We start from the raw sequence: 23,933 nt of genomic DNA, 5'->3' as shown, positions 1-23,933 counted from the left end.
TATCTGGTGATACTTCTTGGTCCACAGAGATAGCTCAGCCATCAAAAGTCTAAGGGTCAAAGAGTCAAAGTTCCCACCTCTTTCCACTTCCCATCCTGCCCCTTGCTTACTGTCTATCCTACTGTCTAGTCCCTACAACTACCCACTTCAAATTGCTGGTCAGAGTGGTACTTGTCCAGGACCACACCTGAGCTTGATTCCAGCTCTCTTAATTCCCAATTTTGTGCTTATTTCACTACATCCTAGCTGTCTCCTCTTGTTGCCTCTTCCATAAAACCACCTGTACACAAGAAGATACAGCCAAATATTAAGGGTGACTTATGCTCAGTAAGGGAAGGAATCTTCCTAGGCCTCTATCTATACCCATGGGAGGAAAAGACTACCCTTGCTGTTAGGTTAGGTACTACAAAACAAATTACTGACAGTCTGACCCATTATCTGTGCTAGACAATCTATGGTACAAAACCTTTAATCTAAACACACATCCAAATGCACATCAATGGCCAATGAATAGAAGGTAAGTCCATGTAAACACTTAGTTTGAGAGAACCAAACAGAAGGCCTTGAAAAGATAATCAGACTCAGTAAAAGTTAATGAAACTGATGTTTGACTCTGAGGTTAGAGGTAGGATTAGCATCATTTCTTGAGTACTGCTGGTGACGGTAGGGCATGGTCTAGAATCAGCACCTGTGGTTTGACTGTAACTGACCTGGCAAGCCAATCCTTCCCACAGAGGTTCAGAGTCTAGTCTCTCCATCTATTTGTTTTTAATAAGAAAGGGGGAGGGGACCAGCAGCTGGATTTGATCATCAGTTCTCATCAGCATTGGCGGTACCCATGAGCTTGTTAGAAATCCACATACATGACCCCTACCTAATCATCTTGTTAAAGGCTCCTGGGAGGCGGGGAGAGCCCAGAACACCCACCAGTGGCTGATGCACCTACTGTGAGAACCACCGGAAAAGGGTCATAGTCTCATGACCCTTCCAGCTCTACCAGCAATTCAGGCTTCCTTGGCTTGGCATCAGCACCACCCCTGCCACCCAAAACACAAATACACACACACATACACACACACACACAAACACACACACACACACACACATGCCACCCTTCCACTCTGATCTGGTATGAACGGTACGTTAGCTGGGTAGTACATATGATTGAGTTTGACGGCTTCCTCCTGTGATTAATACAGAAGGACATAAGATATGATCAGTTTCCTCCAGGGAACTTTACTCTGTTTACCACCTCAGAGGTACATATTCTGTCACTGTTCCTAAAAAGAAAAATCAAAACGTAAAGGACAATCAGCCTTTTAAACACAGGCATAAGGCACTATCTTAAAAAAAAAAAAAAAAAAAAAAAAAAAACTGTAAGGGGTTTATTCCTGGGGTAAGTCAATAAGGAATTACTCTAAAATCTTAGAAATGGGGTCTTTGTAAACCCAGTGGTCTCTTTCTTAATACAAACCCACTGGAGTGAGTTAGAGCATTTGCTTTGTATGCCAGAGATACATGTAGACATAACAAATCATTTCTTGTTTGGTCCTTATGTATCAAAATGGTAAAATAATCCCAGCAAAACAAAACAATGTACTCCTGTAAACCCCACATTAGGAAGAAAGAGGCAAGGCCAACCTCAGCTACATAACGAGTTCAATGCCAGCCCGAGTTCAGAAGAATATCTGAATTAAAAAGAATAGAACAATCAGACGAAGCTTAAAAGTATGATAATATACCACAAAACTACTAAGGATTATTAAATCCACAATTCTTGACCTAGTACCTGAAATTACCATGGAATGAATGAATGAATGAACACCTTAGTATTGTGGTACCAGCTAAAACCCTACTCTAAAAGAACTAAGTCTTGAATTTAGCCTGAAGAACTTAAACCTACCCATCTGTCTTGTATCTATCCTTGCATGCATCCATCCATCGATCCTTCAAGTGTATACTGAATGTCCGTCCAAATCCAGGCAGGAATGAACGTTCTAATGAACTTAAAAGCCAAAGCTGAGACAGGCCAATGGGCAACTACAATAAAAGCCAGGAAGTGCCCAGCAGTAAAGAAAAATTTCATGGGAGATAAGAAAAAATAACTGTTTCCTGTGTAGGGTAGATATTCAGGAAGCGTGGCTTCCTTCATGGAGACTGTATTATCATGTTGATGAAAAGGAAGAGTAACCCAAACTAAGGACAAACTGGGAGAGGAAGAGAGGGAGAGAGAGAGAGAGAGAGAGAGAGAGAGAGAGAGAGAGAGAGAGAGAAAGGTGTGGTGTGGAAGTTCCAAAGTCAGGGGGCTCCACTCAATAGCAAGACAAGAAAGATATACAAAGGACTCTCTGCCCAGGAGTTCAGCCTCTACTGCACCCCTGGTCCCCACTCTCCTCTGCAGGACACCCCGCTCCAATGCTGCTGGCACTGAGGACAGAGCTGTGCTTTTACTGCCTGCCGAGGCTTCCCAGCTCCTATGCCATTCCTGCTGCCTCATCCACGAATCCCTCTAGGTACCAGCTAGTGGCCAGCACAGGCTCCACTGTTCTTACTACGCCATGTCTTTTACACTTCTGTTTTGTGTAATTTATAAAACACATACTGCCCACGGGTTTGTATTTTTAATTCCTGTAAGAAGTTTTGGGATCCAATTTGTGTGAAAATCAGGCTGCCACATAAGGTTGTATTATATGATAAAAGATTCCAGGAATAAAACAGACAGTACATCTTGCTTATCAGAAGCTCAAACACTGGTTCCACTCCGGGTAGCACAGACTTCCTCATGAATGAGTAGTCCTGGTTTTTCATCAACTTCCCCCCAGTCTTCTTGAATTAACTTTGAGGGGTAGTGCCTACTTTTCAGGGCTTCTTTTGCAAACATGTCTTGGGAAAATAATGTGTTCTGAGCTGTTGCTGATAAAAACCCCTCACAGGTAAAATTGGTGTAATGTGCAGGTGAATCTTTTAATACATGGCAGGACACTGAGCCTATTCTGAAGAGGAGGAGGAGGGTGGTGAAGAGCTTGAATCCAAATGCAGATTTCTGGGAGTTTGGGGGGTTCTGCTCACTCCTTCAATCAACAGCAGCACTCAAGGAATGCCTAGGGCCTTCCTGTCGCCTCCTCTAGGGTTTGTCTCCTTCCACTGAAAGCAAGGGCATGGACTGCTTTACCAGAGTCCCTTCAAGGACAAAAGGAGCAGGAGGAAAGGTAGGCCCCATTCCACTGCATTCTTAGCCAGCCCACGTTATTCACTCGACATCAGACGCTATACCAGGCTTTCCCGTAAAGAATCTTCTTCTGAATAGCAGAGTAAATGAAAACCTTAAAACCAGTCTTGACTGGGGACAGATGAGAACTTCATATAACATGGTAACCAGGGCTGTAACTCAAGGAGAACCTGGTGCAGTCAACACAGGGTGAGTACAGAAAGCAGGTCATAGGAGTGTACCAACGGCAGCTTCTCAGTTTCAACCAATACTCAATAGCAACAGAAGATGTCAAAACTGTGGAACCCTGGGGTGAAGTGTATGGAAATTCACTCCACAGTGCTCACAGCTTTTCCTGTCCACAAAACTGTAGGTTTATGTGCTGAGAGAACAATAACAACAAATGATCCCCATTCATCTATGTGGTCTCTCACTGAGTTCAAATCACTGTTCTGTGACGCCACAGGGAGAAGACATAACAACAGTGCCTAACATGCATGAACTCCTTTATTCTGCCAACAATGTGAGACACGGTTTTCAGAGTCTCATTTTATGGATGAAAGAACAGAGGCCTAAAGAGACAAAGTAACAAGACGACACATTAGTACACAGCCGGGTGCAAATCTAGATAGATCAGCCCAGGAAACAAACCCCTGCTCTTCAGCGCTGCCTATTAAACCAGCATCTTCCAAAGGCTTTCAAGTGGCCGGCCTATCTAGATCTAACAAAAAACTCATCACAAGAGACGAACAGTGAATACTACGCTGAATATTCACACTCAACGAAAAGCTTCTTAAGGCAAATTCTGCAAATCTCTACAGGAGAACCAGACTACATTGCCATTATCAATGGCCTTCCCACATCAAAGCACATCCCTGTACTTGTCCTGTGCACGCTGCCTTTTCTGGGACAGGGTTCTAGAAAACTTGCACCCCCTAGTTCACAAGATGGCCTCCAGCCTGCCACCTGATGGTACCGCACTCCTGAAGTGTCAGTTCAAGAACATGGTGACATTAAGCACAATTCTGTTTGATCTTCCAGGGTTTGCAATGCAAAGTAATGATTATTAATTTTGCTAGGTACTCAAGAGTAGAAGGATCATGCTGGGTGTGGCAAGTGAATCTCTGAGTTGGAGGCCAGCTTGGTCCACAGGGTGAGTTCCAGGACAGCCAAGATTACACAGTGTCTCAAAAAAAAAAAAAAAAAAGAGTCATAGGAGCAACTAACAATATCTTGCTCAATCTGAAGATTTTTTTTTCTCCTTACTTCCACCATGGGTTACGTAAGGGACAACACCAGCCTCGCTCACTGAACAATGATGCTGAATAAATAGTGGTTCTGAAGAGCTGATTGTCCCTCAGAAAGATTAGTGGCTGGCCAGATCTAAAACCTCCTTCGGTCTGACCCAAAATTGCAGCTATTTGTCTTTACAAGGTTCCTAAGTAGACAAAGAAAAGTCAAGCCAGGTGACAGAGGCGTAACTAAAAGCCAACACAAAGAAAATCAATCTACAAGCTGCAGTACAGGAGACTTAGGCACAGTGTGGAATCCATGGAATGTCAGCCTCCTAAGTGTGAGCACTCAGCTACACTCACTATACAAGCTTCCTCGGAAAGCCAAGCTCAACAATGGTCTCATCAACAATGCAGGTTTACTGGAGCTAATGTTGACATACTAAATGTTAAAACTCAGCAATTTCTACTTGAAATATACCCTTTCTACTTAGATGGGACTGAAGTGCTCCTGAGCCTAATCCTGACATGTCATTGATGGGTAAATAGACTTAAATAAGGGAATATTCATGCTTAAAAATAGAACGAGGAAAAGTCTCCCAGTTCCTCTCCAGATACCTGTTTCTTTACAGGTATGGAAACCAGGGGAATACTGCAGAGACTAAACAAATGCATCCTGGGGCCATCTCTTCAGAGCTACGGAGGACCACATTTTGTAGATTATCACCATATCATAGAGCATTTCCCATCTGCTGGTTTCTACTAGAAACAAAATTGGTAGAATTATTTGTGGTGAAACATACAACAGGATATATGACAGAATAGCTGGACTTAAATGAAAATGATCACACAAATAAAAAAAACTGAAAAACCAGGTGATTAACCAGAATCAGAAAAGCTAGGGAGAATGGAAAGATGGAGGAGTGATATATAACAGAATAAATGGAAACTGACTTCTAATAATGAAGCTGCCCACCGAGGAGTCAAGACTGACTCTCAAGCCAGGCTGCATGCTCTTAAGGACCTGGCTCTGCCTCAGGCACGGCATGATATGCAGAATGATCACTGCAGAATATGCAGCGATCACTCCTGCAGATGGCAGTTGCTCAGCTGGAGCAGAACCCAAAGCAGAGGAGTTGGGTACCAAATGGTCTCCTGCCTCTTGCCCTCCAGACTCAAGCTGTGATTAAAAACTAACCTAAGGCATGTTAGCAATCTTCACGAAAGCAGCACGGTGATTATTTGGCTCCATGCCAAGTTACTCTCCTTACACAAAGTCTTCATCTGTAAGATCCACCTCTCACCATGAGAAAAATCTGCTGTTTGTCCACACCAGCATCCACACTGCTTCTGAGGTCAGAAATCATGCAGAACAGGACAGCTGATTCTCTTTCGTGGCTACTAGAGCAGATGCCTACATCTTGGCTCAGAGAGGTAGGAGGCGGGAACCACAATCCAAAGCAGCTTTACCAAGGCAAACTAGATCGCCAAAGCTACAAAATGTTCTCAGTGAGGAAAGGGAGAGGGAGTACACTCACTGGGAAACAACGCTTTTTCAAGTTTACTAAAGATTCAGAAAAGTTCAGGGTAAAGATAACCATTTAGTTTTACTTAACTTGGACTTTCCCATATTGTATTCGGAGAGCAGCTAGGTACACTGGGAAAAGAGGTCTCAGAGATTCCTAGCATTCATTCTAAGATGCCATCTTATGCAGCACCTACCACTCTAGACTCCGTGCCCTCCTTAATGACAGACTCTCGTCTGAACACCTCTGAGTACCCGATAAAGTGGCCCTACTCACTACTTGTTTCATGAATGAACTGAACCAACTCCTCTCCATTAGATAAGAAAAACCAAAATGTCAAGACGACCTTCACTGTTTCTTCCTTAGTGTTTAAAAGTATAACTCAGGCAGAGGAGGCACTCAATAATCCTTGAAAAGCAGAGTGGAAAGGCATCAAATGGAAAAGCTTCTCAGCTGTATGTCAACCAGAAGTTCCCACAAAGGCCCCTGCCCTGTCTCATCCTTTACACAAGCTGAGTAATCAACCAGAAGAAAATGAAAGATGAGAAAAGGAAAAGGCATGAGAACATCAACTGCCCTTCAGGGGCAGCTGGGGGCAAGAGGTGAGAGACGTGGCACAAGGAGATGGATGGGGATAAACAAGACCTTTCTGTATCTAATTTAGACTTAATAAGATAGTTTGCTGAATGTTAATTAAATACTCAGTGGTTGTTACTAACTGTGGTGATTAACTTAATTTTGAATTAAATAAGCAATAAATGCTTAACTGAAGTTCTATTAAATTTCACCCAGCAAGTGAGGAATATGAGGCTCTTAATTGACTTTAAACAAGATAGTTATGGCAAGTTAGTTGAATTTTTATTACCTGAAGATAACTGCTTTATTAAATCTAAATTGACTATTTTATTTAATGGGAAAATATGTCATCTGTCCTTCCAATTTACCAAAAACATGCCCAAATGGGTTTATAATCAATCCAATCTACTTGGATTATGATCTTTCTCTTTTCTGGTCCTGTTATACTACTGACTTTATTCATTTTGGAATGAATGTGGCAACACATACAGCACTCTGGAGGTTGAGGCAGGAGAATCACAAGTTCAAGGTCAGCCTGGCTACGTAGGAAGAAGCCTGCCAAAATAAAACAAAACAAAAAGAATGAGTGTGCATCAAAGCTCATCTAGGGAGGAAGTATATACAAGACTGAAAACCAGAATATAAACTCTTTTAGGTTTTCTTACATAGATACAACTTGGTAACAGTTTTTTGTTTGTTTGGTTGGTTGGTTGGTTGGTTTGGGGTTTGTTTTTTGTTTGTTTGTTTGTTTGTTTGTTTTTTCATTTTTATTTTTGAGACAGGGTTTCTCTCAGAGGCCTGGATGTCCTGGACTTGCTTTGTAGACCAGGCTGGCCTTGAACTCAGAGATACACCTGCCTCTGTCTCCTGAGTGTTGGGATAAATTTAATATCACAAATGTCATGTCTCAAGTGTCTCCTGCTTTCCTGATATTGTAACCTCCCTGGTCATTAGTCTTCAAGGAGAGTAACTCAGTGGAAAAACACTTGTCTAGTAAGCACAAGGGCTTAGGTTTGATCCCAAGCCCCACCAATAAAGAAAGAAAGGAAAAAGGAAGGTACAAAGGCAGAAAGATGTTCAAAGTATATTTTCCCAGGAATTAAAAACAAAAAGAAAAGAAAAGTCTGGGTTGTAGAACACTCTACACTTTCAGAATACTCTTCACAACACAGTCAGAATTTAAACTGTAATATTCCAACGTAAACTGTCAATTTTCTTCAAAGATAGGAGTCATTATCTCCCAAAGAGCCCACCATACTCAGAAGAGGTTACCAGGGATCTTTACAAGATAACAAAGGGTTGGTATTGCCCTTAAGAATAGTTCTTTCAACACCTTTACATTTGTCACCCTTTGCTACCCTTTGTGGTGGTTGAAATGAGAATGCCCCCATTGGCCCAGGTGTTTGAATGCTTGCTCCCAAGTTGGTGAACTGTTGGTGAAGGATCAGAAGGTGTGGCCCTGTTTGATGAGAAAGGGCCTTGTGTCCATAGATGTGCAGCTGGGAATGGGCAGCTCAGAATCCCCCTTTTCTGCCTGAAACTTGTGGGTCAGATATGAGCCCTGAGCTTCTTCTCCACCACCCTGCCTGCTGCCACACTTCCCACCATAGCCACAGACCAACCCTCTGAAACTGTAAGCTGGGGCGCAATTAAATGCGATCTTTTTTAAGTTGCCTTGGTCATGATGTCCCTTCACAGCTAAAGAACAGTGACTAAGGCACTGGGCAGAGGAATACAAGGTCACTTCACAGTTAGGCTCACACCCACCATCTGCATGGCCTCTCTGCCGTGCAGTCCACCCCCATAAGTCCAATCTTCCCACACAACATGCAGTTCCTCACCAAAATGTCTCTTCCCCTATAAATTCTTCCCCCTGTAAATTCCCTCTCCTTCCCAGCTCACCAAATTCCCATTCTGACTTCCATGCCCACTCAAAAAACAATGCTTCCAGACAAGGAGCTTCCCTGTAAAGGGCGCTGGAGATAGTCACCAGCAAATCACAGGCAGCAGACAGCATCTACACAAATTTGCACTTTTTTCCTCTAACACGGGTCTTTCCTGCTGTAGCCCAGGCTGATCCAGAACTCATGGTCTTCCTGACATACTCTCCCATGTACATACTGCCTTGGCAACTTAAACGATCACCTAGAGGTAGAGTCTCACCCAGCACTCAGGTTTCCAATTCCCAAAGCCATGCTAGTTCCAGTGTTTGTTCGTTTTTGTCGACACAGACCTACACAGATCTGGGGAAAAGAAACCCAGACCTGTTAATTTTATTGGCCTGTAGGCAAGTCTATGGTGGACCTTCTTGATTGGTGACTGATGTGGGTGGGCCATCCCACTGCAGGGAGAGGGGATGCAGAGTCGTATAAGAAAGCAGACTGAGCAAGCCCGGGTTTCTGCTTCAGTTCCTGCCTCAAGTTCCTACCCCGACTTCCCTTGGTGAGGGGCTGTATTGGGACCTGAAATTATAAACCCTTTCCTCCCCAAGCTGCTTTTGGTCATGGTGTCTTATCACAGCAACTAAGATGTTCATATGTTTATAAGGTCACCTGGTGCTGCTGAATGAATGGATACGCAAACGGGTCAAATTGTTGGGTAAACATATTATACCTCTAAGGTTCTGTCCTACTGCCAATGCTAATACTCTCAAGTGAACTGGCTAAACTCCAGGCAAGGAAAAAAAAGAGAAAAAGACTTTTAGGGTAGACATGAGAAACTACTGGAAGGCTGACCTCCCTTTCACCTCAGTCTAAGAAAAGGTACCACTTACCTGCCTGGTCACCACAGAGTTTACCTTTCCCATGACTCAGAGAACACCCTGCCCTCTGGATGGCTACACCTCACTATCGTCCCTGAAAGTGATTCCTTCTCATACCAAACAAGACCGAAGGCCCAGGTGCCAACAAAACTGTTTTCTTCATGGAAGGTACACAAGGCGGAACTTAGTGGAGAGGCTCATTAGAAACAGTAAGTGGGGACGGCACTGTGAGCGCCTGGCACTTTATTCATTACAGCACTGGGCTCCCACAGTTACAGTTAGGGATCGTTATCAGGGTGGACCACAGCGTGGAAAATAACAGATCCAGGAACCCAGCTAAAGTACACAGGAGAGAATCAATCTTTCCGAACTCGTAGCAGCGAGAGCAATTTCGGCTGCCAGTCCCAATCTCAGCCTAAGTCCTCCCATCTTCCAACATCTCAACAAGCCCAGGCACTCACAGGAAGCTCTTGACATGCCCCAGCTCAGTGCGCCTCTTCCATTCCCCTCACAGCGCTTTCACATAGTCTAGGTAACACACTTTTAGCTGTCGGCATCGGCATAAACGATGTAGTTACAACCTTGAGGTCCATCACCTTCAAACAGCCAGAAACGAAGCCCTCCCAGTCAACCTGAGAGAAGACAGCAGGTGTTTTCTGAGTCCTTAACTCAGGTGTGGCGGTATGCACATCACTTACAAGGCCATACGCAAGCTTCACAGGCAGGTAGAACGACCTGTAAGTGATCCTTCAAATCAGTGTACTGCTGATAGGAGGGAGCAAGGGTCTAGGCGGAATCAGGACAGCTAGAGATGACGGCTGCTGCTTCACCCATGAGGTAGCTGCAGGCCTGCTTTTAATTTTATTACAATTATTTACTTACTTACTTTCTGTGTTGTGTGTGTGCACAGCACACATGCACAGATCACTGCCTTACCTGGTGAACCATCATCTCCCCAGCCTGCTGCAGAGGTTTTGACATGTACAAAAACTGTGGCTAACCTTGAAGATGGAAATCTTTTAATACACACACACACACACACACACACACACACACGTTTTTCAGCCGTGCCTGACGGCACCAGGCTGTAATCCCAGCCACTCCAGAAGCACTTCACTTGCACCTCTCCCCATCCCCCATCCTGCCCCAAAGCTCTCTGCAGGCCAACACTCAACTGCTAACTACCAGACTAAGCAACAAAGACACACAGGGAACAGCAGAAAAGAGACTGTGCTGAGAGCGATGAGCCACCAAAGACCAGTGACCTGGCCTGGCCTGATCATCTAGTTTACATGACACATCACACTGTGTGGAAAGCCTGGCCCCACCCTTCAATGATAGCCTTCCATCTCAACCACAGAAGGCTGTCCTGGAGTGATGGGAGGCCACTTCACAGCCAATTACTACGGAAGAAAATCTGATGCAAACATAACACAGATAAAGCCCACGATGGAGGAAGATTGTCATGGTGGAAGGAGGGACTGTGCACGGCTGTTCCCTGAATATTCTCAACAGCTGGAAATGCCTGAGAATGCCTCACACATGGGGAGCATGCTACATCCTCGTGCTTATGGGCAAGAGGTCCCAAAGGCATGCCTGGAGGAAGTCCTCCTATTAAATAGTAGAAGCAGGACTTGGTCACAGAGGTGCTGACATCTAAATGCCATCTCGTCACATCTGGCAGAGTGTCACCACAGGTGCCAGGTGCCATGCTGGGCACCCTGAGTTGTCCTTATCTCCATACTATCTGGCACTACATGGAGATCTAGGTCCTCACAAAACATCTGTAAAGTCAGTTACTCAGACACACAAGCTGCTGGCACTCGTGAAGCACTGGAATTTCTCTCATCTTTACAAATGCATCCTGGTATATCATAGGGTCCCTCTGAAAGTAACTGAAGCCCAGGAATGTTCCAATGCTGACCTAAGATCATCGAACCTATGAGTGGGCTCAAAAGTACACTTTGTTTTCCCTACAACAAAAGCCACTGGTGACAGCCCACTAAAACCCAGGCCTTTGGGCTCCACAGGCCCAAGTGTCACCTTTCATATAACCTTCTAAACACAGGCGGCTAATGCCGCTATAAGTCGCAGTGAAATCACTGTTCCCTGCCTGCATGTCTGCAGCAAGGACCCGGACAACAACCATCTCATGTTCACATGAGTCCAGTTCTCACTCTGCCACTCAAAGACTCGTGCCTTGGTGGGAAGGTTTCCTCACACGGGACTTCTTGCCCACTCTCTGCCAGGCAAGACAGATCTTACCTACATATTCCTGAGTTACAACCGGGAACTAGTAGTAAAAAGGATTATGAAATGCATTTGCCACATTACAAGTGCTATTGAAGGCAATGAAGCACCAATGGGCTTTGAGGGATGAGTCCTGGTTTGCCGGTTTAAAGAGACAAGGAAAAAATCACCTCTAATCTCAGCACTAAAGAGGCAGAGACAGGAGGATCTCTGCAAGTTGAAGGCCTGGCTGGCCCACATAGGGAGTTCCAGGCCAGGTAAGGCTACATAATGAGACAGTCTTAAAAAATAAATACTTGAATACTGGGGAACAGTGACAAGGGCTGTCTCAAGAATAGCAGAAGACAGAAGAGATTTGGGAGTCTGGTTCTTGTGAGCCAGTAGCAGGCATCAAAAGCCGTAAGATGAATAAATCCCAAACCATGCTGACTGTAACTGAGCCACCGCCTCAATCTGTAAAGTACCAAGTAAAATTTCAAGCCTGAGACACAATGGTCTCTAAGTCATGACCCAACCCCTGGGGTGAGGAGGTACTCTGGTGCCCTACAGAGCAAACTGGGCATTCAAAGACCTTGGAGGAAAGGCCTACTTGGGAATAAGGGCCAGGGGCTACCGAGCAAATCTGTCTTTCCTGTTTCCTCATCTGTGAAATCAGGACAAGGCTGACTGCCAAGACCCTAGCCCACACTTGGAAGGCGGGCCCTCACGGTCAGCTTAGGCATCTCCTTCTGCCTGGGAGCTTCAGTGTTCATGGAATATGTTTTTCTCAGGGAAGTGATGAGAAAGCAGCAAGAGGGAACAGTGAGAAGGGTGTGGCTGACCACCTGGGGTCGCAGTAACAGTTCTGGCCTCAGCCTCTCCTGCTTCGGTCTATCTTAAGTTTCCTTGTAAGTCTGCATGCAGCATTTCTGCCTGATGTGTGGTAATCACACAGGACATATTACTGAACTTAATATAAGATATAAGCTATTTACTGTCATACTTATCATGGGGTAGATAAGGTAAAATAAGAAGAAAAAAAAACCTCAAAATTTCTTCATGGCATAGAGTGGATCGTTGCCCTTGAGAATAAGGTTTACAAAAGTCTAAGAGTCTATGAACGTCAGGTGAGAAATCAGGTGTACATCCAAAAGGCAGAGGTGCCTTCAAGGACAACCAACCACCTGGATGCATGAGAAGAAGAGTACAGGAGGAAGTGCCCTGCAATCATTTTTATCGTGGTTAATCCAGCAAGCCCCAATCATTCCCAAGCCTTAGTCTTTACCCTGTCACCTGACTGACTGCCAATGCCACCTATAGCAGGTACAGAGGAATCTCAATCCAGTCCAGGTCTCTGCATGCTCCAGGCTGTAAAGCACTAGTCCTTTTGTCCGAATCCTGTGGTTGCAGTCAACAATGTCACCCCTCTTCAGGCAGCAAATATGTCCCCAGCAGCTATCACATGCCAGGCACTCTTCCAGACACTGTGAGTTTGGCCATGTACAATGCAGACATCCGTGCAAACCTCAGACGCTTTCCTTCTTGCTGAGAACTGAGCCCAGAGTCTGGCAAATGCTAGGTAAGTGTTCAGAGTTTTATCTATAGCCCATAAAGACTAGTTTAAGGCAGGGTTCTCAACATGTGGATCGTGACCCCTTTGGGGCCCTCTGTCGCTTTCATAGGAGTCACCTAAGACCATCTGCATATCCAGTGCTGACATTACAATTCATAATAGTAGCAGAATTAGAGTCATGAAGTAGTAGTAAAAGTAAGTGTATGGTTGGGGTCATCAAAACATGAGAAACTGTATTAAAGCGTCTCGGCATTACGAAGGCTGAGAACCACTCATCCAAGATAAAGAAGAGATCTAGGCCTAGTAACAAAAGCTGTAATCCCAGCATTTGAGAGGTGGAGGCAGGAGAATAAAGAAGAATTCCAGACCATCTTCAGCTACACAATGAGATAGACACCAACCTTGGTGGCATGAGACCATGTCTCAGAGAGATAGTCAAAGCAGAAAGAAGGTGGAAAAGCAACTCTGTCCTGTGACACGGCTACCGTTATATTATAAACACTGTTTATTCACTTAACAGTTACTTCGGAGTATCAGAGATAAGAGGGACTCCAAAATGAGAAAAAAAAAAGTTTTATTAATTTTGCCAGATGCCATGTCGGGGGGGGGGGGTGCTGGGGCAGGGCTCTTTCTTCCACAGGTAATACACAGCTCAGATAAGCCTGTGATGGTTAAAACTGTCAAGCAGACGAGATCTAGGAGATCTAGGAGAGGGGCATCCGAAGGCTTATCTTCTTTAGGTTAACCGAGGTAGGAACTCTAGTCTCCATAATCGATGGGACCCTTCAATGGCCTGGTTCATCCTCAGGCTCAATCCCAAGGCCCAACGCAGGTGCACTGAAAATGCTATCCATCTCAAGTTTGTGGACACAGACAATAGTGTCCCGTGAAGAAGCCACGTGCCAGGCAAGTGCTCAGAAACCAAATGTGCCACTTAGCTCTGCTACCTCATTTCACCAGACGCATTTTCTCAACTGTAAAGTAAGACTGACAGTCATCATGTCAGGCCAAGCTGAGTCCTTATAACTTGATAATACCTGAAGTGCGCAACCATTAAGAAGAAAGGAGGTTTACCTAACTCAGGGTTCCTAGAAAACTCAGCAATATCAAGTCTGCTCTGCCAAGAGCCTGTCTGGAGGATGGCACCAAGACAATAGGAGTGTCCACAGGAGAGAGGTCACATCACCCAACAGGAAACCAAACAGCCAATCACAAGTCAGGCTCATTTTCCCATAACTATCAATTTCAGTTATGTCACAAGAAAATCCCTTTGAGGAAGCTTCCTTAATAATCTAAAGACCAACCCACTAGGATGGAGGCCTCACCCCCAAAAGTCCCACCATGCTGTACATACTTGGGGACCAAGCCTTCAGCACAGGAGTCCTCCAGGGACAAACCACACCCAAACCACAGCAATCATAAATCCTACTTTAGGGAACCAATGTGGTAATTACAGGAACACATGCTAAGCATTCAAAACTTTAAAATTATATTGCTACCTAGAAAGGACAGGAAGATAAACATTCTGCGGCCTCAGCTTTGCCCCTGTCTTCTAGGCCTTACTGACCTCAGCGAGTGACCAATCTCATTCCTGTGATGTGTAGTAGGAAGTGGATCAGCTGTTTCTTCCAAGCCTTAGCGCAGATACAGCAAACTCCCCAAAACAAACTTCCCCACCGTTTCTCACGGGCTCATCCGTGTGTTCTGTGCATCGAATGCACCTTCAGGCCAACAGATTTCTACCCAAGCTCTACCATCACACGTGCAGCCGCAACAACCACTTTCTCTACCCCTTCCTCGCCTCTTGTGAGTTTAGGCAAAGGGCTGCATTCCAAAGCCATATTCCAGGAAGCGTCCCCACCCACCAACGTACACAGGCAGCTCTGAGGGCCTCCTCGCTGTGCTGGGTCAAAGTCTCAAGTTCACTCATCCACTTGGGAAAAGTGTTTCTTGCGCCTTCTGCCTCCACATCATATACTCAGTCCCCCAGAGAAGGTTCCAGAGGCCCTGCCCAGCCTTGTTCTCTCATGAATCATGAACCTCAATAGGACTGATTAATGGCCCCACAGCTGCAGGACAAATATATACTCTGAGAAAAAAAAAAAAAAAAAGTCCTTCCCTTCAGAGCAGACGGAAAGGCTCAGTAGGCAAAGGCACTTGCAGCACAAACATGGTGCTTTGAGTTTCTGGAACCCAACAGACTCCACAAAGCTGTCCTCTAACCTCCACAAACATGTTGACCCTTTAAAAGGCAGCAGAAACAATCCACCCTATTCCCTGGATCCGCACAGTAGCGCCTTTGTCTCACATCTTACTTCCTGCACTTCTCTTCCTCAGTCCTGGAGACTGTACCCATCTATGGCGGCTTACTTCGCTGAGGCTTACCATTTCCAGCCTAATGAATAGCCAAAACACTGACCACACCCTCCACACTGACATCCTCCAAACTGACACACACCTGGTGCTCCTCCTGCACTGGAAGGATGCCCTCCTCATCTTGTACTCCCATCAGCCCACTGACTCAGTCTTTCAGGTCTACAGGAAACTGGTCTGAGGCGTGCTTTCCACTCTGCGGCTTCTCCTTTCTGCACCTCCAAGTTCCCCTTCTGCTTCTTCCCTGCCCTTACAAACCAGCCTGTCCTTGGCTTACCCACCTCCATTACCATAAGCCACAGTTCTGAAATCAAATCTAACCTGATTCTGATCCAGCACCAATTAACCCATACTACCTCCACATCGGGCGGAACTAGTTACACATTCCCATCAAGAACCCCAAGTTTGGAATTAACAGCTGTGGGATCATCTCTAATTAGCTCTGAAACCTCAGGCAAAGGGTTAAAATAGAGATGGCCCTGTCACCAGTCTTACTTCTCAGAGATTTTCCATAGAATATTCGCTAGAAATGTATTTTTTTAAATGCTTAATTACTATCCATACATTCACAACCAATTTTAATCAAATTTAAAATAGTGGCCATAAAATGTATACCATTTATCAACTTTCTAATAAAACTTTGTTCAACTAAGATAATCAGTGATTAAAAGCCAATCACATTTCAGTGGTATAAAAACATGAAAAAAAGGTGTATTTGAGAACTTATTCAATAAAATTTGTCTCAATAAAAATAAGAAGCTGACATACAATTTTCATATTTGATAGTGGTACATAATAGGTGTTCAGCAACACATGCCAAGCAAATGAAACGGCACCCCATGATCATTTCCTTCAGCCAAATTATCACCTCTCACTGAAACTGGGCAGCAGGAGGCTTCTCCATGCCAATTCTCTAAATCATGTCCCTGCCTGCTCAAAACACTCAAAAATCATATGCAAACTACATGGCCTGGCATTCCTAAAGCCTTGCAGAATCAAGTCTCCTCTTCCACCTCTCACTGTCTGGAAATGTCTACCTTTCTCAGAGGAACCACCTCCTCAACAGAATGTCCCTCCAGGAAGGGTGCTACTCAATCCCAGCCATAATAATCACTTCAGGAACTTGGCTTCTCTCCCAATGCCTATGCCCAACTCCAGGCCAGAGCTGCTTACAAGGAATTGGGGGAGGAGGGTTTGGAGAGGAGAGAGAAAGGAAGAGGTTCAGCGGAGACAAGACAGGCACTACCCAAGCTCAGGACCCCTGGCATGGCCCCCACCCTTCACACAGCTAATCTTCACTAGGCTGCATTCTGGATTCCACAGTCTGCCTTCCAAAGATCAAATGTAAGATACACAATTTCCTCTTTAACTGCCCCTTGGCGCTGGCAAGAACCTCTCCAGGAGACTATTGGGAAAGCAACGATCTTACTGGGCTTCTGCACACACACAAACCTCACCTCAACCCACCATTATCCACCAGAGACTACAGGGCTGCCACTCAACCTCTGTGGACCTGGGTTGGCTTCCATATTTGTAAAAAACGAGAAAGGGCCAGCCATGGAGAGGCTAACTCACCGTGCAGCAGGCCCTGAAGGTTTCCTGAAAACTCGCTTGTGCAGGGAGTGGTACACCATTAAGTCACTGACATCCCTGAGAGAAAGTTTTATTGCAGAGGCGAGTTTGCAAAGGAAGTGTACACAGAAAGAGAAATATGCAGAGTCCAGTGGAAAAGTCACAGACAGAAAGGACCTCTGGTGAGAGGCCTTCCTTGTTGGGGGAGGGGAAGCTGTAGACCCCTTCCTAAAGAGAAAGGAGGCATTTTACACCGCCCTACGGCAAGCACCCAAGCCACAACTCCACTGATCTGGTCCCTGTCATAGTTCCACCCCAAGCCACCAATGCAATTCCACCCATGTCCACTCCCCACCCTTATTTAGCCTTCCCTGGTCCCCAGCTGCTGACAAGAAAGGCCTTGCTTTTCTTACTTCAGAAAAGTCCCTATCCTTCAAAAGACTCAATCACAACCCCAGGACTTCGGGTTCCTCCACGGAGACCAAAGTATGACGCTCCTTCTAGCTATACCCCTAAAAACCTGGCCTTTGCCTTCTCCCCAGCATTTGGCCCTTCCTTCTTTAAGTCAGGTTGGGCTCCAGCGTTCCAGTCAGTGCTCTCTGAGGGCAAAGTCTGGGCTCAAGTAACCTGCAGTGCTTGAAAACAGTAGGGAGTCCACAAACGCTTACAAAAAAATAATAATAATAATAATGAATAAAATAATAAAATACAAAAGGCAGAAGGGGTCTGGAGCCACCAATGTTAACCAGGGCTCCACCTTCCAGAGATGACTTCCAGGAAAGCCCTCTTCTAGGTGCCTCGCCTGCCCCAACTGTAAAATGGGAAGACTCGAGTCCCTGGGTCCCTAGGCCCTTTCCGCGGTGACAACTAAGATTCCGCGAAAGCTCGAGGCAGTCGGGCGCGGCCCCGCCCCCCTGGGCGCCCAGAAAGGCCGGGGACCCGGAGAGCCCGGAGTGGGGGGACTCCCGCAACCCCGCCCCTCCCCCACGGCGTGCACCCCCCGCTTCCCGGCCGGGACCCGCACTTCCGCGGCAGAGCAGGGCGGAACAGGGGTGGCCCGCGCTCCGAGGCGGCCCGTCCCGGGGGTGGGAGGGTAGGGGACTCGGGGGGGTTCGAGCCAGCGCCCCGCGGGCCGAGGCTGCGGGAGGGGAAGCATTCGCTACAATACCTGGGGGAGGAGGCGAACGGGGCAGCGGCGGCCGCGACGGCTGGAGGCGGAGGCTCGGGCGGAGGAGGAGGAGGTGCCGGGCACTCCCCCCTCCCATTGTCCCGGCCCGCGGCCCGCAACCGCCCCGCTCCTCCCGGGGGCCCCGCGCCCTTCCCCGCTCGCCTGGCCCCGCTGCCTGGCCCTTACCTTGCAGCGGCCGGCTCTTCCCCCGCCGCTAAGGCTACTTATCCCGGGAAAGCTCGAGCGGGCCCCGGGAACGAACCCACAGACAAAAAGTGAAACTTCGGCAGGCCGGGAGCGGCTGCTGGTTGGTGCTCTCCCCCCTCCTTCCTCCCCACCCCGCCCCCCTCCCCGCGGTCTCCCGTGCGGTGCCCTGAGCGCTGGAGGCTGACGTCAGGGGCCTGAATTCCTGACTTTGCCTGCACGCATTTGTCCATGTAAGGTATGGGGAGGCGTGTGTGTGTGTGCCCGCGGGCCGCCGCGCTTAGCCTGCCCGGGAGGGGAGGGGCGCGGGGGGCAGCGCCCGCTGGAGGTGGGCGACCCGGGCAGCCCAGACTTCCTGGAGGAGGGGACGCGGGGGTGGCAGGGAGCATGGGAAGAGGAAGGGAAAGAGGGATCTGCCTCCACTGGAGGAAGAGGAAGGAGGTGCAGGAGGAAGTCGAGAAACCCCGGCACGCTCCGCTCTGTTCTGCAGACAGCAGACTAGGAGGCTGAGCTTTGAACGGGGAGATCCTGCCACGGAACCCCCCCCCCCCCCCACACACACACACACACCACCACCACCACCACCACCACCACCCCGACTCCCCCGACCCCGAGAGCCTCGGAGCCCCGCCCAGGACTCCAGCGGGACTCGAAACTGCGGGACGCGGAGAGCAACTTCGGTTGACTTCACACGTTGAGAGCGCCGAAGCTCTCAGGGGCTAGGACTCGGCCTAGGTGTCCACTCTGCAGGTCTAGGAGCAGACCTGACGACAGTCGACTCCCAGCCGGCTTTCCGCCTCCACGCAGGTCCCAGGCTCCCGGGCAGTGAGCTCCGAACCGAGTTAGACCCGCGAGGAGGACTCGACCACCCACTGAAGTGACTAACCCCAGTTCCTGGAAGGTTGTGGTTGACGAGCCTTGAGTAACAATGGCAGTCGGGTGCTTCGGGCCAACTTCCTGTCCTTTGTTCAGAGAAATGAACCTTTTGGAGTTTGAGGCTTTGCTTCCCAACCCTACCCTGCCGGAAAACCGGAGAGCTTGCTCTGTCCTTACAGCTTGAAAAAGAAAATACACGAACTGGGTGAACTGGTTTGAATAAAGACAGGCCTGTTCTTGGAAGGTTGGGGGTTGGACTTTTGATGTTTGTAAAAGTGAGCAACCATGAGAACCCCATTTGCTATGCTTAAGATACGGGCCAGGAGACGGTGAAAGCCCTCCTGCCCGAGGTAGTGAAGGCTTCTAATGCGAGCACGGGGAGGTCACAAACAAAACAGAGAAGCCATGATTTGCTTTCTCTGTGTTTCTATCCCGTTCCTACACAGAAGAGATGCTTCACCCCCACCGCACCCCCTGACACCAACCTCAGCCCACTCCAAGGGCACTCCCACCCGTCACGGTCGTTGGGTAGGTTGAACAGAAAAGATGGTAAAGTGGCCTACACTGCACAACTATCGGAGCAAAACTCCCAAGTCCCCACTCTCAAGTCACCTTCCACCCACCCTGTGGGGCTCTGACCTCTTGCAGCCTTAAACCAGTCATGCAGACAGAAAGTACACCAAGAACTACGGGATCGGGGAAGCTCGAACGTGGTTCTTCTCAGGTTAGATTTTGATAAACCTTTCTGACACGATTAAGTGTCAAAGTACATGTTTTTGTACTTGACAGTGTACTGAACACCTCTCCCGCAGTCTTGAAATGCAAATGCTTCTGGGACCAAACTCCTTTAACCCCTTTGTCCCGTCAGCTTTCCCAGCTACATATTCAAAAGAAAGGAGACAGCCGGGCAGGAGAGAAGATCGAGAGTACTGTGCATTCCACACAATAATGAAATATTTTTCTCCACATGATTAACCTGATTTAAGACGGGAAGCGAGCTCCTAGAGTTCAGGCTTTTTAAAAGATCACAATTTTTTTTTCGCTCCACCCTAGGCGTTTCAGCCAATCTGTGGCCTGTGTGTGTCTACTCTTTAGTATCAGAAATCACACAGTGCTCACTTAGGTAGGATGGAACTTGACCTCTCTTGCTTGCCTTACTCCCTTCTCAGTAACCCACTTATAAAGAATAATAGGGTTCTAATGAGGATTAATAAAATTTAATAAGGTATAATTAGAGTCATTCATTTCCTCAATCATACACATTGTAAGAGTGCTGTGTTGATCCAGAAATGCTACTAATTATGTTGAAACTCTTCTCTGTGTTGGGGAAGATCACTGTATCACTTCTCCCGAAATACGGATGAGTTGCTCAGGTAGGCACGGTGCTGGTGTGAGCATCATAGGAAGCTAATCACAGAAGAACCTCCACTCCTGAGGCACTCACCAGCAGTGTGACAAAGTCATAAATTGGGTGTTGGGTGAACCACATGCCCGGCCATCAGGAGTCCTAACCCTAAACAAAAGCCTCACTCCTCATTGTTGTTCTGCTTTCTTTTGTCCTTTCACTTACAGTGTGCAGAGACTTGGGCTGGGAAGTTTGGAAGTATGGAGCAGTCTAACGAGTGGTTTCTTTCCTATTGCAGAGAATAAAGGCAGTTAGGGCCCGACATAGGGCTACAGCCCTCTGGTCTCAGGAAGGCTGGCAGTTGAGATGAAAGCTAACAACAGCTTTGTCACAAGCAGGCTGATGGACCCTGCTACGCCGCTGTATCCATCACAGACCTATACCTGAAGGCCTCGCCAAAGCTCATGACAGCCCTTTTTCTGGAGTCTGGGCCAGGTGACAGTGTGAGGACTTTTCCTATGCAAATCGTGTAACCTGTAAGTCCCTCTGAGGGCTTTACGTTATTTCTGTGAAGCCAGAAGAGGCTAAGCATCTTATTCTTAACACTAGTTTCTGAGACTCCACAGTGAGCCCAGGAAGCCTGGCACCTCACTTCCCACTGCTGAGTGGCCATCTGTGTGAAGAGTTCAGTGTAGGGGCTTCGGATCTGCAGCTAGTGGAGCGGAAGAACACAGAACCAGCTACAGAGCAATAATGAGGGTACAGTCCCCAGGGAAGACGAGGGGCCGAAATAGTCCGACGGTGCTTCTCCCGGGATGGCATGCCCTGGCCTTGGCGATTTGGCACCAGCTTGAGCCCTCAGCTGCATTTCTGCAGTCCTGAAGAGACCTCCAGCTGTAACCAGTTGAAGTTAGGGTAGGCTCCTATGCACAGCTCCCTGCTCTGTGTGCCTTCATCTTTGCACTGTTTCCACTCTCAGGAACAATCTTCCTTCTCCGTTTACCTGGCAACCCTGCACGCTCCTGTGCAATCTCATTGCCCCTAAGGACTCTGTCCCCTGTGCCACCTCCAGACCACTCCTTGCTCTATGTTAAGACCTCAGACATAAGACACTGGGCCAAGCTCTTGCCTAATTTGTCCTTTCTTCCTACTTCACTCAGAGTGTAGTATATACTAGACTCCCTAACAGAATTCGTGCCTTGGTCATTGCAGGCATCTTGGGCTTGGACATGTTAATTCCTTTCTGATAATCCTGTCCACAGGCAGAGAAAAACAGAGAAGGTAGAAGGCCTGGGTGCTTCCATAGAGAACTGCATCAAGAAATGAGATCTGGGTCCAAGCAAGCCAGTGGGATGGTAGAGAAACAGGAGTCCAGACATTCGGAAGTAACACCAAGACTAGCTCATGGCGGGATGCAGGGGAGGAAGCTTCACAGGCCCTGATCTACTTCATAATCATTGTGCAATCTCTCCAGGAGTCCCTTCTTCTGTGGTCTAATTTCTTCCTCCCATACAATTAAATTATTAATTTGGTGTACTACAACATTCTCTAGCTCCCAAGCATAGATTCTTTATTCTCATCAGTGACCAAATCGGTTTCCACAAAACATGGCATGACACTTTTACTTGCAGAGATTTCTTCAGATCATTAAGCTTCTGTGTGAACCCTTCAGCTGCCATTTTCATGTTCCCTGGATAAGCAGTACTGGGTGGGTGTTTTCCAATTGGAGGCTGCACTTCCCTCCTCCGCCATCTCCTGCTCCTTTCTTTCTGTCTCTCTCCCTCTCACACATACTTCCCTGTCAATCCATCTCTACTCTTCTGCCTCCCTCTCCTTCTCAAGCCAAACCCGTGTGTGTGTGGGGGGGTGTACCCTTAACTTTTTCGTTTCAGGTTTTCTCTCATTTTCTTCCTCAGACTGAACCTGAAAGACTTCAAGACCCAATCCTTACCATTGCAGATTCTGCCTGCCCCGCTGGCCTCCCAAAAAGAAACCTCTTACCATCACCTTCTCACCATTCCTTCCCATGGTCTCCATTAATATGGCAGAGACCTTTCTGCCTTCTAAGAAAGATACATACTTGCTTATCCCGCTGCTCTATATTTCTCATGTGTTTGAGCCCCTCCTGCCCGACTTGATGGTAAGATACATGTTTTGCATTCTTTTCCTCACAGCAACAATTACCTAGCATTTAGAACTAAATGTTAAGGAGTTGAGGAAAAAAAATCCTTCATCAAGAAAAACCATATGACTGATATGTTTTCACCAGAAGATTGGCTATGTACCTACTAACACTGTGTGAACACTAGGCAAGGCAAAGGGGATACACTGTAGCTGTCCTCTGTCACAGTGTGTTTGTTCTCTGAGCCCTTCTAGGACTTTTCACGTTTTGTGCACATGAATTTTATAAGTTGTATAAGTATGTCTGTTACCAGAACACATCTGGAATTAAAATAATGGCTACCTTACCACATTGTATCACACAAATTTGTCTTTAAAACACCAAGTGTTGGTGACTCGGTCCCCAGCATGTGGCCCCGTGGAGGTGATGGGATATTTAAGAGGTGCGGTTTGGTGACAGACACTTGGGTCTTTGCAGGCCCTGCCCTTGAGAATGGTTATAGAAAAGTCCACTCTCCTGTGACTCCTGGGTATGTCCCATAAGACAGGTGTTACAAAAGGAGCAGCTTGATCCCTCCTCCCCTCTCTTATTTCCCAGTCTGAGATGTGACAACTTGCTCCCACCATATGGACACTGTCACCCTCACTAGAGGCCAAACTAATAAAATATCCAATATTGAACACTGTACATATATATGTGTGTACATGTGTGTACGTATACATATATATGTATGTATACATATATATTTAGAACTAAGCACATGGGGCAGTTTTAATATTTGATATTTCCTGTGCTGTTTCAAAGAGAGTGTAGTTCCCTTTGGAAAATCACTGTACTATTAACTAGTAGTGCAGTGAAGACAGGGCCTCTGGATAATGGCAGCTCTAACACAGGCATATTAATATCAGCCTTGTGAAAACCTGTTGCCAGCAATAGTGGTAGGGTCGTCATAGGTGCATTAGAAATGATAATGAAGATCCTAAGGAAAGGTTTGCTTACTTTCTTCCTCATAATTCATGCTACAACAGAGGAAAATAATCTCATTGTAAAATGTATATAGTATCAGACCTTATAAATGTAGGACTTCTGCCCTTATTGGTACTAGGATGCTTCATCCAGGCACACTTTCTTCATCATCTTAATAGGTTAAGCCAATGACTTACCTGAG

General features: G+C 46.8%; 2 long non-coding RNA genes across 2 annotated transcripts in view; one reads left to right on the top strand and one right to left on the bottom strand.

Moving 5' to 3' along the window:
- Window positions 1–18,523, bottom strand: part of LOC129689775 (uncharacterized) — a 48,555-nt gene extending 30,032 nt beyond the window's left edge. Inside the window, exon 1 of the long non-coding RNA XR_008722174.1 lies at window positions 18,405–18,523. This is a non-coding gene — a long non-coding RNA (uncharacterized LOC129689775). The remainder of the gene's footprint in view (window positions 1–18,404) is intronic.
- Window positions 18,524–18,531: 8 nt separating this feature from the next.
- Window positions 18,532–19,499, top strand: LOC129689776 (uncharacterized). Its single transcript, XR_008722175.1, has 2 exons — window positions 18,532–18,660; window positions 19,230–19,499. It is a non-coding gene; the product is annotated as an uncharacterized LOC129689776 (long non-coding RNA).
- The last annotated feature ends 4,434 nt before the right edge of the window (window positions 19,500–23,933 follow it).

Source organism: Psammomys obesus, unplaced genomic scaffold (genome assembly GCF_907164565.1).
Source record: "Psammomys obesus unplaced genomic scaffold, mPsaObe1.curated_primary_1811, whole genome shotgun sequence".
Lineage (NCBI taxonomy): Eukaryota > Metazoa > Chordata > Mammalia > Rodentia > Muridae > Psammomys > Psammomys obesus.
Note: the sequence above shows the minus strand (reverse complement) of the source record. Positions and strands in the feature narration are given on the sequence as shown.